Consider the following 19887-nt stretch of genomic DNA (forward strand, 5'->3'; position numbering starts at 1 on the left):
CTTCTTTTTACAGCAATTCGTGCTGAGTACCCCCAATGTGCCGCAGCTACTGCAAAACATGCGTTTCTTTGCCCGACACTCTCTAGTGTCGTGGCCCGGTTTTCCACACGACCAGCAGCATGTCTTTGGGTCGTATTTTGGGTGTATCTTCGTCCCTTCGTGGTTATCGCGCTCAGTATTGGCGTTCCGGTACCGGAGTTGACTGTACCTCGGTGTGTGTATGTCCTCATAATCTGCTGCTAGTTTTACCAGATCGGTGAGGTTCTCGAAGTCATTTTTCTTTATGTAGAGCTTGTAATTTTTTCCCATGTTTTCATGTATCCTATGTAGTCTTTCTTTCTCGGTGAGTTTCCCGTATCTTCGCATTAATGTCTGCAGGTCAGTCAAGTAATCGATGAAACTTTCTCCGAACTCTTGTTTTCTTGCTGCTATCTTGACTATTAGGTTCTCCTCGTAATTACTAGGGTAGTAGTACAGTTTGAAGAGTTTTAGGAACTGGTCCCAGCTCTGGAATGAATTGGTGTGGTTTCTATACCACGCTAATGCTTTCCCTTGCATTATACGCGGGAGCGCGGGTAAAAATCCAGAGCTAGCTGCGGCACATTGGGGGTACTCAGCACGAATTGCTGTAAAAAGAAGAGCGAGTGGGGAAAACCACAGCCAATAGGAGCCGCCGTCGACGAGGACAACGGCGACAATAGGCAGTTCATCGACATGTCCATAAACGGAACAACGTACAGTTGCCTAATAGATACAGGATCAACTCACACGTACATAAATGAAACGGTATATAAAGCGTGCAAAGAAAAGAAAAGCCAAGAGCAAGAAACAAAACGAAGGATCATCCTCGCAAACGGCACAAGAGCTCAAGTACGGACAAGCATACGAGTAGAAATAGAGATAAAAAAGACAAGGCTCCAACACTGGGTGCGTGTGATGCCCATGGCATCAGCCATAATCATAGGGATGGATTTGCTAACAAGATTAGGTGTGAATATCACGTGGCCTAGTACACAGGATGAAACAAACAGCCACCATGATGAAGCACAAGGATCAACACCATGCCAGGCAACGGCACATCCAGAAACAGAGACTCCAAAGCCGCGAACAGTAACAGAACTAGTAATTGACCCACAACAACAAAAGTTAACGGAACCGCAAAAAGCAGAATTGGAAGAAATACTAAAAACCGAATTCAGGAAATGCGACGCCAGCCCGAAGGAAATACATGCGTCCAACATAAGATAAGGATGAAGCATAACGAGACCGTCAAGCAGAAATATTACCCCAGGAACCCCAAGCAACAACAGTACCAATTCGACATAAGATATAGAAACGGAAAGCAGAACCAGGTAGCGGACGAATCATCATGGAGCCCAGTATACGCCAGCCAGCCAACGCTGCTGCACAGCGCAACAGCCAGTCAAGGCTGGTACGGAAGAAAATTACTACAAACACAAAATTATCCAGATACAACACAAGAATACCGCGTCGAAGGGGAAAACTATACAGAAAAATAATCAACCGAAAAAGCAACACACATACGGATCCAGACACGGAATGGAAATTATGTGTACCGGAGGCCAGGAGGTCACAGATAATGGGGCAATACCATGACACGCCGAGTGCCGGACACCTAGGCATAGCTAAAACCACTAGAAAAGTTATGCAACGATATTACTGGCCCGGAATGCAACGTGAAATATACAAATACGTAAAAAAATGCAACGCCTGCCAGAAACGTAAAGCAATGCAACAAAACACTCGAAACCTTGATAGCAATAGGTATATGACAAAACCACAACGGGATAAATACCTATCGGAATTTAACTTCGCCCTAAACACGCCAATTCATGAGTCGACCAAATACACTCCAGCATTGGCCAAGATACCTACGAAAATTAAAGCTAAACGCAAATATACATCCCATTTCATAGGTACCAACAACCAACCGGCCGGCCGGGGAAGGTTAGATATGGCATAGGATAAGCCGCGTTACCGCGATAGTATTAAGGTTATTTTGTGTGTGTGAATAAACGGCATAAAAGCCCGATTAGTTAAGTGAAACCGGTGTTTCTCTCTATTCGCCTTGCACCCCCTTTCTCCCACATCTGAGACTAGCTCGGTAAAACCTCCCAGGCCCATCAGGCACGGAGGATATGTGAGTCCTGCGCAGGCAGAACGCCCTTTCCGTCCCCGTCGCTTCACGGCGACGCTCCGCTTCCCACCAAAACCAGCCAAACAAATCCAACCAGTTCCAGCCAGCCAAATGTGACGTTCTGCCTGCGCAGGACTCACATATCCTCCGTGCCTGATGGGCCTGGGAGGTTTTACCGAGCTAGTCTCAGATGTGGGAGAAAGGGGGTGCAAGGCGAATAGAGAGAAACACCGGTTTCACTTAACTAATCGGGCTTTTATGCCGTTTATTCACACACACAAAATAACCTTAATACTATCGCGGTAACGCGGCTTATCCTATGCGATATCTAACCTTCCCCGGCCGGCCGGGGTTAAACGGAATCAATCTAGGGTGCGCCGGAAGGGCCTACAACTACAGGGACCTATCGAGGGTCAGGAGGTAGGAAACCGTAACCCGGCCTAGGCGCGAAATGGTCACCCCGGCCCTGATCACGGGGGGAGATAAAATAAGGTAGGAGGGTTTCAGAGGGTAGGAATCGTAACCCGGCCTAGGCGCGAAATGGTCACCCCGGCCCTGATCACGGGGGAGATAAAATAAGGTAGGAGGGTTTCAGAGGGTAGGAATCGTAACCCGGCCTAGGCGCGAAATGGTCACCCCGGCCCTGATCACGGGAGAGGTAGGATATATAGGTAACCCGGCCTAGGCGCGAAATGGTCACCCCGGCCCTGGTTTGGGAATTCGCTGGTAATCGGATATCAACCCGGCCTAGGCGCGAAATGGTCACCCCGGCCTTGGTTGTTGGAGGATAAGTGGATGGGAGCGTCGCCGTGAAGCGACGGGGACGGAAAGGGGCGCTGCACTGGCTGCGCGCACTTAAATATGGTCGGCCGGCGATCCCCTCCACTGCGCCGTGCGCTGCCGGTGGGCTCGATTCCGCGCGGGGCGCGCCGCTGTGATGACATGGCGCGCTGGTGACATAGCTATGTCACATACCCCCTCTTCGTCCGGAGATTTTTACCTGGGGAAAAATCACCGTTAATCTAGATTTGAAATATGTGGGGCCCTATTAGTCCCATTTATATGCTGATATGCAGGTAAGTTATGTTTCTGAAAATTATGACTTCTCATATAAATTTGCGTTGCTAGTAAACGACGCATGTATACGTTTACTTATAATAATAGGTATACTTATAATTAAGAATAGACATTAAGTCGGTGACGGTAGTTAAAACAAAACTATTTACTTTTTAAATAAGGATAGGTACATTTCGGTTGAACCACTCGTGATGCGATATCGATTCGTTTCTAAACTTTAGTTATTTGTTTACTGTGATAATTTTTATTTAGGTAAATATCTAAATATTTTCCTTGACCTAACTGCAAAAATATATTTTCGTGGTTTTGTGTTATTTGCTGGTTGCATCGGTGGTGTAAATTCTCCATGTGTTGCACTGTCCTGGAGACGCTTCGGTTTCTGTTTTAGGTATTTTGAACCTTTTCGTAAGTTGCGTCTTATTTGTAACTCGTTACGGTCCGTTTTAGCTTGTCGCTGGTTATGGTATTATTGCCGCCGGTTGGTTGTTGGTACCTATGAAATGGGATGTAGGTATATTTGCGTTTAGCTTTAATTTTCGTAGGTATCTTGGCCAATGCTGGAGTGTATTTGGTCGACTCATGAATTGGCGTGTTTAGGGCGAAGTTAAATTCCGATAGGTATTTACGAGTATCCCGTTGTGGTTTTGTCATATACCTATTGCTATCAAGGTTTCGAGTGTTTTGTTGCATTGCTTTACGTTTCTGGCAGGCGTTGCATTTTTTTACGTATTTGTATATTTCACGTTGCATTCCGGGCCAGTAATATCGTTGCATAACTTTTCTAGTGGTTTTGGCTATGCCTAGGTGTCCGGCACTCGGCGTGTCATGGTATTGCCCCATTATCTGTGACCTCCTGGCCTCCGGTACACATAATTTCCATTCCGTGTCTGGATCCGTATGTGTGTTGCTTTTTCGGTTGATTATTTTTCTGTATAGTTTTCCCCCTTCGACGCGGTATTCTTGTGTTGTATCTGGATAATTTTGTGTTTGTAGTAATTTTCTTCCGTACCAGCCTTGACTGGCTGTTGCGCTGTGCAGCAGCGCTGGCTGGCTGGCGTATACTGGGCTCCATGATGATTCGTCCGCTACCTGATTCCGCTTTCCGTTTCTATATCTTATGTCGAATTGGTACTGTTGTTGCTTGGGGTTCCTGGGGTAATATTCCTGCTTGACGGTCTCGTTATGCTTCATCCTTATCTTATGTTGGACGCATGTATTTCCCTTAGGGCTGGCGTCGCATTTTCTGAATTCGGTTTTTAGTATTTCTTCCAATTCTGCTTTTTCCGGTTCCGTTAACTTTTGTTGTTGTGGGTCAATTACTACTTCTGTTACTGTTCGCGGCTTTGGACTCTCTGTTTCTGGATGTGCCGTTGTCTGGCATGGTGCTGATCCTTGTGCTTCATCATGGTGGCTGTTTGTTTCATCCTGTGTACTAGGCCACGTGATTTTCACACCTAATCTTGTTAGCAAATCCATCCCTATGATTATGGCTGATGCCATGGGCATCACACGCACCCAGTGCTGGAGCCTTCTGTTTTTTATCTCCATTTCTACTCGTATGCTTGTCCGTACTTGAGCTCTCGTGCCGTTTGCGAGGATGATCCTTCGTTTTGTTTCTTGCTCTTGGCTTTTCTTTTCTTTGCACGCTTTATATACCGTTTCATTTATGTACGTGTGTGTTGATCCTGTATCTATTAGGCAACTGTACGTTGTTCCGTTTAAGGACATGTTGATGAACTGCCTATTGTCGCCGTTGTCCTCGTCGACGGCGGCTCCTATTGGCTGTGGTTTTCCCCACTCGCTCTTCTTTTTACAGCAATTCGTGCTGAGTACCCCCAATGTGCCGCAGCTACTGCAAAACATGCGTTTCTTTGCCCGACACTCTCTAGTGTCGTGGCCCGGTTTTCCACACGACCAGCAGCATGTCTTTGGGTCGTATTTTGGGTGTATCTTCGTCCCTTCGTGGTTATCGCGCTCAGTATTGGCGTTCCGGTACCGGAGTTGACTGTACCTCGGTGTGTGTATGTCCTCATAATCTGCTGCTAGTTTTACCAGATCGGTGAGGTTCTCGAAGTCATTTTTCTTTATGTAGAGCTTGTAATTTTTTCCCATGTTTTCATGTATCCTATGTAGTCTTTCTTTCTCGGTGAGTTTCCCGTATCTTCGCATTAATGTCTGCAGGTCAGTCAAGTAATCGATGAACCTTTCTCCGAACTCTTGTTTTCTTGCTGCTATCTTGACTATTAGGTTCTCCTCGTAATTACTAGGGTAGTAGTACAGTTTGAAGAGTTTTAGGAACTGGTCCCAGCTCTGGAATGAATCGGTGTGGTTTCTATACCACGCTAAGGCTTTCCCTTGCATTATACGCGGGAGCGCGGGTAGTATTTCCTCTTTGTCTATACTGCTCGCGGTCCTAAACTCCTCCAGTCTTTCTACGAATTCCTCGGCGTCGTCGTATCCTTTGAACGACAGGTTCCACTCCCGGATTAGTTTGGTCAACTTGTTCGCATTCATTTTTCCTTCGTCCTCTGCCATCTTTACGGGTTTTCTTTTTTCTGGTGTTTTGAACTCGTCTGAGGTCTTTATGGATTCTACTAGCAGTTTTCGTATCTGCTCGACTGTAAGGTCAGTCGTTGAGATATTCCTATTCTCGGCTTCTTGTATTAGCTCTGGTTTCTTTAAGTTGTAGATCCAGGATGTCGACATCTATGTACTTTATTTCGTAAACGGTTTCTTGTGGTGTTCTCCTGTCGCGACGCGTTGGGATTTAGTTTATAGCGGTATGGATTTTGTATTTGACGGTATTACTGGTGACCGGAACGCGACGGTATTTTACTTTTATGCGGGCGGGCGGGATGCGTCACGGGAACGAAATGAGCTATTGTTACTGGCTATCCTTTCTCCCGAGTCTCCTAAGACTCCTAAATTGTGAGTTTTTCGGTTGGGCGCCAAATGCCTTTCCGTCCCCGTCGCTTCACGGCGACGCTCCCATCCACTTATCCTCCAACAACCAAGGCCGGGGTGACCATTTCGCGCCTAGGCCGGGTTGATATCCGATTACCACCGAATTCCCAAACCAGGGCCGGGGTGACCATTTCGCGCCTAGGCCGGGTTACCTATATATCCTATCTCTCCCGTGATCAGGGCCGGGGTGACCATTTCGCGCCTAGGCCGGGTTACGGTTTCCTACCTCCTGACCCTCGATAGGTCCCTGTAGTTGTAGGCCCTTCCGGCGCACCCTAGATTGATTCCGTTTAACCCCGGCCGGCCGGGGAAGGTTAGATATAGCATAAGATAGGCCGCGTTACCGCGATAGTATTAAGGTTATTTTGTGTGTGTGAATAAACGGCATAAAAGCCGTTAAGTTAGTTAAGTGAAACCGGTGTTTCTCTCTATTCGCCTTGCACCCCCTTTCTCCCACATCTGAGACTAGCTCGGTAAAACCTCCCAGGCCCATCAGGCACGGAGGATATGTGAGTCCTGCGCAGGCAGAACGTCAACGCAAAACCAAATGTGACGTTCTGCCTGCGCAGGACTCACATATCCTCCGTGCCTGATGGGCCTGGGAGGTTTTACCGAGCTAGTCTCAGATGTGGGAGAAAGGGGGTGCAAGGCGAATAGAGAGAAACACCGGTTTCACTTAACTAAGCGGGCTTTTATGCCGTTTATTCACACACACAAAATAACCTTAATACTATCGCGGTAACGCGGCCTATCTTATGCTATATCTAACCTTCCCCGGCCGGCCGGGGTTAAACGGAATCAATCTAGGGTGCGCCGGAAGGGCCTACAACTACAGGGACCTATCGAGGGTCAGGAGGTAGGAAACCGTAACCCGGCCTAGGCGCGAAATGGTCACCCCGGCCCTGATCACGGGGGAGATAAAATAAGGTAGGAGGGTTTCAGAGGGTAGGAATCGTAACCCGGCCTAGGCGCGAAATGGTCACCCCGGCCCTGATCACGGGAGAGATAGGATATATAGGTAACCCGGCCTAGGCGCGAAATGGTCACCCCGGCCCTGGTTTGGGAATTCGGTGGTAATCGGATATCAACCCGGCCTAGGCGCGAAATGGTCACCCCGGCCTTGGTTGTTGGAGGATAAGTGGATAGGAGCGTCGCCGTGAAGCGACGGGGACGGAAAAGGCCGCTGTACTTTATTTCGTAAACGGTTTCTTGTGGTGTTCTCCTGTCGCGACGCGTTGGGATTTATTTTGTCGCGGTATGGATTTTGTATTTGGCGGTATTATTGGTGACCGGATCGCGGCGGTATTTTACTTTTATGCGGGCGGGCGGGCTGTGTCGCGAGAACTATATGAGCTATTTTCAATGACTGACCTTTCTCCCGAGTCTCCTAAGACTCCTAAATTGTGAGTTTTCCGGTTGGGCGCCAAATGTGACGTTCTGCCTGCGCAGGACTCACATATCCTCCGTGCCTGATGGGCCTGGGAGGTTTTACCGAGCTAGTCTCAGATGTGGGAGAAAGGGGGTGCAAGGCGAATAGAGAGAAACACCGGTTTCACTTAACTAATCGGGCTTTTATGCCGTTTATTCACACACACAAAATAACCTTAATACTATCGCGGTAACGCGGCTTATCCTACGCCATATCTAACCTTCCCCGGCCGGCCGGGGTTAAACGGAATCAATCTAGGGTGCGCCGGAAGGGCCTACAACTACAGGGACCTATCGAGGGTCAGGAGGTAGGAAACCGTAACCCGGCCTAGGCGCGAAATGGTCACCCCGGCCCTGATCACGGGGGAGATAAAATAAGGTAGGAGGGTTTCAGAGGGTAGGAATCGTAACCCGGCCTAGGCGCGAAATGGTCACCCCGGCCCTGATCACGGGAGAGGTAGGATATATAGGTAACCCGGCCTAGGCGCGAAATGGTCACCCCGGCCCTGGTTTGGGAATTCGCTGGTAATCGGATATCAACCCGGCCTAGGCGCGAAATGGTCACCCCGGCCTTGGTTGTTGGAGGATAAGTGGATGGGAGCGTCGCCGTGAAGCGACGGGGACGGAAAGGGGCGCTGCACTGGCTGCGCGCACTTAAATATGGTCGGCCGGCGATCCCCTCCACTGCGCCGTGCGCTGCCGGTGGGCTCGATTCCGCGCGGGGCGCGCCGCTGTGATGACATGGCGCGCTGGTGACATAGCTATGTCACATACCCCTCTTCGTCCGGAGATTTTTACCTGGGGAAAAATCACCGTTAATCTAGATTTGAAATATGTGGGGCCCTATTAGTCCCATTTATATGCTGATATGCAGGTAAGTTATGTTTCTGAAAATTATGACTTCTCATATAAATTTGCGTTGCTAGTAAACGACGCATGTATACGTTTACTTATAATAATAGGTATACTTATAATTAAGAATAGACATTAAGTCGGTGACGGTAGTTAAAACAAAACTATTTACTTTTTAAATAAGGATAGGTACATTTCGGTTGAACCACTCGTGATGCGATATCGATTCGTTTCTAAACTTTAGTTATTTGTTTACTGTGATAATTTTTATTTAGGTAAATATCTAAATATTTTCCTTGACCTAACTGCAAAAATATATTTTCGTGGTTTTGTGTTATTTGCTGGTTGCATCGGTGGTGTAAATTCTCCATGTGTTGCACTGTCCTGGAGACGCTTCGGTTTCTGTTTTAGGTATTTTGAACCTTTTCGTAAGTTGCGTCTTATTTGTAACTCGTTACGGTCCGTTTTAGCTTGTCGCTGGTTATGGTATTATTGCCGCCGGTTGGTTGTTGGTACCTATGAAATGGGATGTAGGTATATTTGCGTTTAGCTTTAATTTTCGTAGGTATCTTGGCCAATGCTGGAGTGTATTTGGTCGACTCATGAATTGGCGTGTTTAGGGCGAAGTTAAATTCCGATAGGTATTTACGAGTATCCCGTTGTGGTTTTGTCATATACCTATTGCTATCAAGGTTTCGAGTGTTTTGTTGCATTGCTTTACGTTTCTGGCAGAACGTCACATTTGGCGCCCAACCGAAAAACTCACAATTTAGGAGTCTTAGGAGACTCGGGAGAAAGGATAGCCAGTAACAATAGCTCATTTAGTTCCCGCGACGCATCCCGCCCGCCCGCATAAAAGTAAAATACCTTCGCGATCCGGTCACCAGTAATACCGTAAAACACAAAATCCATACCGCTACAAACTAAATCCCAACGCGTCGCTACAGGAGAACACCGCAAGAAACCGTTTAGCAAATAAAGTACATAAATGTCGACATCCTGGATCTACAACTTAAAGAAACCAGAGCTAAAACTATTTACTTTTTAAATAAGGATAGGTAAATACATTTCGGTTGAACCACTCGTGATGCGATATCGATTCGTTTCTAAACTTTAGTTATTTGTTTACTGTGATAACTTTTGTTTAGGTAAATATCCAAATATTTTCCTTGACCTAACTGCAAAAATATGATTTCGAGGTTTTGTGTTATTTGCTGGTTATGATATTATTGCCGCCGGCCGGTTGGTTGTTGGTACCTATGAAATGGGATGTATATTTGCGTTTAGCTTTAATTTTCGTAGGTATCTTGGCCAATGCTGGAGTGTATTTGGTCGACTCATGAATTGGCGTGTTTAGGGCGAAGTTAAATTCCGATAGGTATTTATCCCGTTGTGGTTTTGTCATATACCTATTGCTATCTTGGTTTCGAGTGTTTCGTTGCATTGCTTTACGTTTCTGGCAGGCGTTGCATTTTTTTACGTATTTGTATATTTCACGTTGCATTCCGGGCCAGTAATATCGTTGCATAACTTTTCTAGTGGTTTTAGCTATGCCTAGGTGTCCGGCACTCGGCGTGTCATGGTATTGCCCCATTATCTGTGACCTCCTGGCCTCCGGTACACATAATTTCCATTCCGTGTCTGGATCCGTATGTGTGTTGTTTTTTCGGTTGATTATTTTTCTGTATAGTTTTCCCCCTTCGACGCGGTATTCTTGTGTTGTATCTGGATAATTTTGTGTTTGTAGTAATTTTCTTCCGTACCAGCCTTGACTGGTTGTTGCGCTGTGCAGCAGCGCTGGCTGGCTGGCGTATACTGGGCTCCATGATGATTCGTCCGCTACCTGGTTCTGCTTTTCGTTTCTATATCTTATGTCGAATTGGTACTGTTGTTGCCTGGGGTTCCTGGGGTAATATTTCTGCTTGACGGTCTCGTTATGCTTCATCCTTATCTTATGTTGGACGCATGTATTTCCCTTCGGGCTGGCGTCGCATTTCCTGAATTCGGTTTTTAGTATTTCTTCCAATTCTGCTTTTTGCGGTTCCGTTAACTTTTGTTGTTGTGGGTCAATTACTAGTTCTGTTACTGTTCGCGGCTTTGGACTCTCTGTTTCTGGATGTGCCGTTGTCTGGCATGGTGCTGATCCTTGTGCTTCATCATGGTGGCTGTTTGTTTCATCCATAGGCCACGTGATTTTCACACCTAATCTTGTTAGCAAATCCATCCCTATGATTATGGCTGATGCCATGGGCATTACACGCACCCAGTGTTGGAGCCTTATCTTTTTTATCTCTATTTCTACTCGTATGCTTGTCCGTACTTGAGCTCTCGTGCCGTTTGCGAGGATGATCCTTTGTTTTGTTTCTTGCTCTTGGCTTTTCTTTTCTTTGCACGCTTTATATACCGTTTCATTTATGTACGTGTGAGTTGATCCTGTATCTATTAGGCAACTGTACGTAGTTCCGTTTATGGACATGTCGATGAACTGCCTATTGTCGCCGTTGTCCTCGTCGACGGCGGCTCCTATTGGCTGTGGTTTTCCCCACTCGCTCTTCTTTTTACAGCAATTCGTGCTGAGTACCCCCAATGTGCCGCAGCTACTGCAAAACATGCGTTTCTTTGCCCGACACTCTCTAGTGTCGTGGCCCGGTTTTCCACACGACCAGCAGCATGTCTTTGGGTCGTATTTTGGGTGTATCTTTGTCCCTTCGTGGTTATCGCTCTCAGTATTGGCGTTCCGGTACCGGAGTTGACTGTACCTCGGTGTGTGTATGTCCTCATAATCTGCTGCCAGTTTTACCAGATCGATGAGGTTCTCGAAGTCATTTTTCTTTATGTAGAGCTTGTAATTATTTTCCATGTTTTCATGTATCCTATGTAGTCTTTCTTTCTCGGTGAGTTTCCCGTATCTTCGCATTAATGTCTGCAGGTCAGTCAAGTAATCGATGAAACTTTCTCCGAACTCTTGTTTTCTTGCTGCTATCTTGACTATTAGGTTCTCCTCGTAATTACTAGGGTAGTAGTACAATTTGAAGAGTTTTAGGAACTGTTCCCAGCTCTGGAATGAATCGGTGTGGTTTCTATACCACGCTAAGGCTTTTCCTTGCATTATACGCGGGAGCGCGGGTAGTATTTCCTCCTTGTCTATACTGCTCGCTCTTATAAACTCCTCCAGTCTTTCTACGAACTCCTAAATTGTGAGTTTTTCGGTTGGGCGCCAAATGTGATGTTCTGCCTGCGCAGGACTCACATATCCTCCGTGCCTGATGGGCCTGGGAGGTTTTACCGAGCTAGTCTCAGATGTGGGAGAAAGGGGGTGCAAGGCGAATAGAGAGAAACGCCGGTTTCACTTAACTAATCGGGCTTTTATGCCGTTTATTCACACACACACAATAAACTTAATACTATCGCGGTAACGCGGCTTATCCTATGCGATATCTAACCTTCCCCGGCCGGCCGGGGTTAAACGGAATCAATCTAGGGTGCGCCGGAAGGGCCTACAACTACAGGGACCTATCGAGGGTCAGGAGGTAGGAAACCGTAACCCGGCCTAGGCGCGAAATGGTCACCCCGGCCCTGATCTGCGCGCACTTAAATATGGTCGGCCGGCGATCCCCTCCACTGCGCCGTGCGCTGCCGGTGGGCTCGATTCCGCGCGGGGCGCGCCGCTGTGATGACATGGCGCGCTGGTGACATAGCTATGTCACAAAGTCTTTTGAGAATCTAATGCTATAATAAATAATTAATTTAAGGTACAAGAAGTAATATATAATTCAATAGGGAGCAGATTTTGCGAGTATGTAGTAGCAAAGAGGATCGAGTATTATAGAGAGTTACTGTCGAAGTAAAATGTGTAATCACAGTGCAAAGACTGCCATCTCTTGAGACAGGCTTAAAACTTTTGAACCTCAGTTTTGTCAATTTGGCCCATATCCTTAGCTTGATGTGTGTTAAATTTCAAATATTAAAATTAGCGCCATCTAGCCGAGCGTACCCCAAAGGTGTAACGCCATCTAGGCTACCGTACCTTTTTCTGTATGGTACTGAGGTACGTTTTTTTCTTAGACTTTATCTGTCTATACGGAGTTAAATATGTCTTTGGTAGTACCTAGGTATTGCAGATGGGACTTTTTGGAGTAGGTACTTGAGTTTTCCCAATGCTGGGCAAAGGGATCTCTCTACTCTCGATTTTGTGCTTCGTTCGGCCAATTGTAGGACGTCTGAAAGTCTGAACCTACCTGAGGCATCGACAACGCTGATATATTCTTTAAATAACCACAATATGATTTGTGTTGCCTCTTACTACGACTAATATTTCTAACCCTTAACCGTAACGAAGTCAAATATTAAATGAGCAATCGATTTCTAAATGAATTTAGCACACCTAGGAGTCGTTACGGTCATCAATCACTTTATATTATTAGCCGTCCAAAGCTATACCGTCCACGCGGACCAACTCAAACCAATGCTGCTACGAATATTATTATTGATTAATATAGAACATTCACAAATAAAGATATAGAGGGTGTTTCAATGAACGTAATACAAAACATGTTTTTCAAACTCTTTCTATTGCTTAAACACTATGTTAGGTCGCGTGTTGTTTAACTAGTTAATAATCATTAATATCATTGTTTTCCTAAATCCTGTTATTTTGGTCACGACATGGTTGTTAAGACAAAATAGTTCGAACCTAGTTTTATACTATAAACTTACCTTTTTGTTTATCTAGACTGACATTTTATGAATAAAATGCATTCTGACATGTTACCTTTACCTGTCACATTAATCAACTCGATAACTGACAAGACTCCTACAACTGACGTCAAGCCATGACTGAGTGACCAGACTTTAAGAATTGGATTAATTTGGATTTAATCCGTTTCCATAGTTTTATTTCATGAGTAACTATCGCGGTAACCGAGGACAATATTATTTATTTATTTTGTTAGAAAATTATCAAAATTTAATTACGTAGAACTTTAAGACCTGGACCCGTGCATTATTCTTCGTCGTTAATAGAGCCGGAATCACGTATTTTGTGTTACGTTCATTGAAACACCCTGTAACTCCTGTAAGTTATGACGAATATTAAATGATAATAAAGATGCAACGCTGTGAACATGAAATTATCTTTTACATGTTTTCTTCCGCGACGTCACCTGCTTAAAAATGTGGTGTAGTACGTTCGTATGTTATTATTTTTATCTTCCGTCCGTGCACTCTATAGCAGTACATTAAAGTTATCTCCGTCAATACTTAGTATAATTAAAATATAGTAAAGCGAATTTCTTCAAAATCAGAATTTTATAATAAATAAACTATTTCTGCAGCAAATCTCAATACAAGATGAAAAGCAATATTTCATTCCTTCGAGTATACAATAGACGCGGGCAATACTGTAACGTCTGTTTTGTTTTATTGCGATGGATTTACGACATCCCCATTCAAATACTATGAAACTTTGATTTGGAACGTTTTCGTGCTTCTTGGCACAACCCTATATCTTGGGTGGTAGTTTTATTGCATATTGGCGCCATTGGTCATAATACTAACTTGTCATATTCAACAAATATTCAGAGGGGTGAAATGGCACCTTAACATTAGATAAGTAAAAGAATTAAAAATCCACTTACATTTTCAAAGTACATAATATAAGTATTTTGAGGGTACTAAAAATATTACACTACTACTACCTACACACGGCTACCTAATGAATCATGACGTGGCTAAGCATTTAAGTATCTCTCAGTCACTTGGTTGACATATTTCGAAGAGCATACGTGTACATTTTTTTTTAAGCAATAGCTGTGGGTTTGTAGTGGATTTATTAATAGTCGTTCAGGATAGCTGCGCGCACGTAACGTTCTGTTGCACAGCGCATAGTGACGCTCAAAGCGACAAAGCAGTCAGTAGTTTTCAGACATTACGTTACAACAAAAATGTTGATGAGCTTGCTAAGATTTACACACCAACCTACCCTTTTTTTGACGAAGTGGGAATGCAATTACAACACAAACCTACCCTGACCTAACCTGATCAAGATATCAGTCGTGATCAATCATAAAGATCCGGCATAAGTATCATGAAATCCCTAGGCATATTCCTAGGCAGTTAGTGACCACTTGCCTACTTATAGTAATCTGAAGCAACTTAAAGAATATAACGGTATCTACTAAATAGTTTTAAATATGTGACTAAAGTCAAATTACAACTACTTGATGAACTGCCGCATCCTACGACATACCGCCGGCATACCTACATTTAAATAATTGTTAGGAAATGACGTGAACCAGTAGGGCGCTTACATATAATACAGCGTTATCCAACAAGAATTTCATTACGATGACAATGTCGGCAACTTCAATTTTCCTTGGAGATAACGAGCGTTGTTGAGATTGTTTCAAGCTTCTAACTCGGAGCCACTTTGACCCGTGGACCGTAAACATCGTAAAGATTCTCATTAGAGGTCTAAAGGAGAAAATTCTTATATTTTATTCAAACAATTGACTTTTACAGCGTTTGGAAAATGGTAAGTGACGAGTGCGGTGGCGTGATTGACTGTTACTTTAGCTCTTCATGGCTTTTGTTTCATTTATATTTTAATATCTTTTCATTACTCCGGTCTTCAATGTTGGTTTTTTCTAATTAGTGTGCTAAAAGTGATACGTTTCTATACCTGAGCATTTTATTATAATGTACCTAAATATTTTTTCTTACGATAAATAATTTAGTTTTAAAATTAATTAATGATATTAAACTCAGATGAATGTCGCTCTTGGATAAGAATCTGCTATTATAACGCGATTGAGGAATATGGCAGATTGTTAAAGGATGAAAGGCACTGATTTCAATCGAGGTAATTTGCTCATTCGCAGTAAGAGCGCCAACAGTCCAATTCTGAAATAAATCCTTTAACCGAGAGAATTCGAGGAAAGTAAAGTTTATTAAAAACACGAGTATACCGGGTGTTTCAATGAACGTAATACAAAATAAGTGATTCCGGTTTTATTAACGACGAAGAATATAATGCAATAAAATTCTACGTAATTAAATTTTGCTAAATTTCTAACAAAATAAAGAAATACAATTCTTGAAGTGTGGTCACTTATTGTGACGTCATGGCATGACGTCAGTTGTAGGTGTCTTATCAGTTATCAAGGTGTTGATTATTGTGACAAGTAACATGTCAGAATGGATTTTATTCATAAAATATCAGTCTAGATAAAGAAAAAGGTGAGTTTATACTACAAAACTAGCTACTCGAACTATTTTCTCTTAACAACCATGTTGTGACCAAATAGTCGGTTGTAGTTTTAGTAATACTGTTTTTTTGCATATTGTGTAGTTTTAAGTTTATTACGAATAAATATTTTTGATTGATTGATTGAAATAACAGGATTTAGGAAAACAATGATATTAATGATTATTAACTAGTTTACAACACGCGACCTAAAATAGTGTTTAAGCAATAGGAAGACGAGTTTGAAAAACATGGTTTGTATTACGTTCATTGAAACATCATTTAGTACCAGGAAACGTTCATATTATTTCGTGAGCGTTTACGTAAAAGGATTCAATATAATTTATGCATTATATTATGTTCATATGAGGCCAATATTCAGTTTTCACAAGCGCGTTGCACGTTGTAGTTGTCAGATGAAGTTATAGAAACTTCAACCAAAAACCAAAGTTAATAGTTAATCCAAAACTGACTCAACGATATTACTTAGTTGACGACCGGTCTGCCTGCTAAAGCCGCAGTCCTGGATTGGAATCCCGGTAAGGGTATCTAGTTCTGTGATGAGCACAAATATTTTTTCCTGAGTAATGGGTGTTTTCAATGTATTAGCTCAGTCAATCTGTGCATGAAATTCCATTACGTCCAATAATATTTATTTATTTTATTTATACTTTTAATCTGGCACAAACAACGCGAAATTAAAAAAATAACGCTGGATACAAGGAACTCTACCTTTTATTCTTCCTGTTGTCTATTCTTTCAATTCTAATAGGTCTCTGTATTCTAGTAGATTGACCAGAAATCTTTCATATAGCCATTTGTTTCGGTTATTTTGTACTTTCGCAGCACGTAGCTACTTTACAGAACGCTGAACTACGAACGTACGTTGCATAAATTACGCAGGTGCGTGGATAGTCCAGGAGACCAATATTGGAAAAGCACTCGACTAGCGCTAACGAGTTCGGTTCTAATGAACTCGAAATTCTGCGCATTCATTTTTTAGGTAGTGGAAAGCAGTTCGAATCCCGAGACTTAGTTTCATTACATTTGTATTGACCGTGATTAGGTAAGTACCTACCTTTTTGATTTTTATCGAGCTTTCGAAATTTCGACGCAGTTACATGCATCATGATCACGGAAAACTGTGTCTGTGTCACGGTCTATATCCCTTTCAATATAAGTCTAGTGTCAAAACAGTTGAACAGCTGTAGGCTATTTCACCATTGACACTTGACACTGACAATTTCCTGCCTATTTCTAGGTTGAGAAGTAACATTGCCGATCAGCGCCAATATTTCCTTGTGGAACAGGCAATGAACGGCGAAGTGTCACTATCGGGCGATGGGCGACAATTGTCACTGTAGTGAAATAAGCCACTGGTAGCCATATAGTAGTCTCCCACATGTCAATCGCGATGACGTGTTATCGATGTGCTTTTCAGTTACGAAATAAGCCCCCAACGCGTTGCGGGAATAAGTCGGTGTTTGCGATCCGGATTAAGCGCTTATATCCGGAAGTCTATTGACAAATCACCAATAGTTTATTTATGAGTCCGCTCCGATTGAAACTGTGCTTAGTGACCATTCAGGGGATTATTAATTGCTTTTACGTACGGTACGGTACGTTTTTTTTTACACGTGTGTTACACGTGTAAAAAAAAATGTACAACACGTAGCATTAAAATTGTGCGATATTAAAGGGCTGTATTTTCAAACAAGAACCAAACAAACCAGATAATAATTATACATTTAAATGAAACCTAGAAAAAAACACATGTTGATCAAAAACGTTAAAAAACAAGCCAAATACATCTACAGTTTCGCAATCAAACAAGAGTAACATTTCAAAAACATTTACTTTTTTTACTTTTTCTGGAGACAAATCCACTGCAGAACCAATACCACGAGTTTAGAACTTTTTAAAAGACGTTACTTAATAGAAAACGTCACAAAAAATTACATTCGTTGTTTGAAGACAAAAAGATATGAAAGCTTCAAAAATGTGATGACGGAAAATGGAAGCCGTTAGTTGGACAGAAAAAATATGAAAAATTAGAGTTCTAGATACGACTTCAAAAAGTAGACAAAGAAAATAGTACGTACGGACATCTGCTACGACACCGCCTGTTCTTCAAGAACACCATAAATTCAAAACTGTTCAAATTTTACGAATTAGATCGACTGATTCAGCTCGTAACGCGCATCAGAGAAAAATTCATAATTATTTAAGTGAGTTACTTTTCAAAAACCCAGTCTGATAAAAACTAAGACAATAACATTCCCTAATTGAAACTTGAACTAAATCTATTTATTAGATAACGAAAAGTATAGTATAGAATTTTACCGACTAAAACTATCAATTTTACATTATTTTGGCTTTTTTCTAGAAAGCACCCTCAACCCTCAAGCAAATCTTCAATCTTCCCCCACCTTACCTTACATTTTTTGTGACATTGTAAATAACATTTGTTTAAAAGGTGATAAACTCGTGGTACAGATTCAGGTACAGATAATGACCGGCCACTAAGCGTTCGTCGCGTACGCTTTTAGCTTAATTAATACCCAAATTACGGCAACTGCATGTGCTATAATGCAAAACGGCTTCTGCCATAAATTAATAATATCATAAATGGGAAAGTATGAGATTCTGTTTGTTTGTCCGTCTTTCACGGCAAAAGGGAGCGACGAAAAGACGTGATTTTTTAAGTGGAGATAGTTGAAGGCATGGAGGCGTCTTTTTTGTCTCTTTCTAACCCCCCACTTCCCTAAAATGGGGGTGGATGTTTGTGCGAAGCATTCCGCAATTTTCGAATTTCATGCGAGCGAAGCCGCGGGCAAAAGCTAGTTTGGCACAAAATTGACTGCACTGTATTATTGTTAAAATTAAAATGGCACTAAAAGTTATTAAGTTAAGATAAACGTCGGTATTAATTTTATGTGATTCTATGCTTCAGGGAAACAATGTCGTCAGTTTTGAATCGTAAGGGCGATGCCCAACTGGAACCCAACAACACTTAAATAATAGTTCCTCAACAAAAATATTCTGTATAAATTGACCTTAAGAGGATACGGTAGCGAAAATGCTAAAATGGAAAGGAGCCCCCCTTTCAACTTGGGAATTCTAGTTAAATATACCAGTGTTATTAACTATAGATTTATCGAAAAAAATTGTCCATTAAGAACAACTCAGTCAAAAGATATTTCAAAAAAGTTTTTAAAATCGAGGTTCCGCTCTCGACTCTTTCCTCCTTCAAAACTTTATGAATCGGAACGAAATTTGAGAATGTGAATAACAATGAAATAATCTATGTCGGACCGTTTAGTTTTTTTGGTTAATTGTTACCAATCTTGAGTATCACACCTTTTTTTGCGCCACAATGAAAAAGGCCGTTTTTGGAAATTTTTGTTTGGCTCTAGAGTCTTTAAAAAGCAGAATATCAAAAAAATCAAAACGGTCCGACACAGATCAAAATAATAACAATCTGTGTTGAAGAAATCATTGCTCTATCTTCAAAAACCAGGGAGGAAATAGTCGAGAGCGTTTGTATGGAGAATTGACCCCTACCGTATCGTCTTAATTTAGGATTTCTCATCACAATATTTTGATATTTAAGCAGTATTTACTTTAATAACATTTACTTATAATTTTCAGTTTTTCTTGAATATTTGTGAAATTTTCCGACAGCAAACACAGGAAAGCTGCTTCAACAATCAGATATTTCATAAAATGTATAATTTTCACAATTAACCTACAGGTGCAAGTTAAATAAAATGAAATATTCGAAATAAACGGAATTAAATATGCAAAAATCATCGTTTCATACACCGCATATTAAATAGAGAGCGAAATATAATTTGTCATTCATTCATTTACATTCATATCGTCATCCCGTACGGGATATGTGACGTCATAATTGGTCAGAATTATCATTTATAACCGGCGGGGTGGAGATGAGGATGAGATGGGATAACTTTGAAATTAAGTACGAATATACGTAGCTTTTTAACTCCCGACGCAAAAACGACGGGGTGTTATAGTTTGACGTATCTGTCTGTCGGTCGGTCTGTCTGTCTGTCTGTCCGTCCGTCCGTCCGTCTGTCTGTCCGTCCGTGTCCGTCCGTCCGTCTGTCTGTCCGTCCGCATCGTAGCTCCCAACGGATGAACC

This window comes from Leguminivora glycinivorella, chromosome 17 (assembly GCF_023078275.1).
Source record: "Leguminivora glycinivorella isolate SPB_JAAS2020 chromosome 17, LegGlyc_1.1, whole genome shotgun sequence".
Lineage (NCBI taxonomy): Eukaryota > Metazoa > Arthropoda > Insecta > Lepidoptera > Tortricidae > Leguminivora > Leguminivora glycinivorella.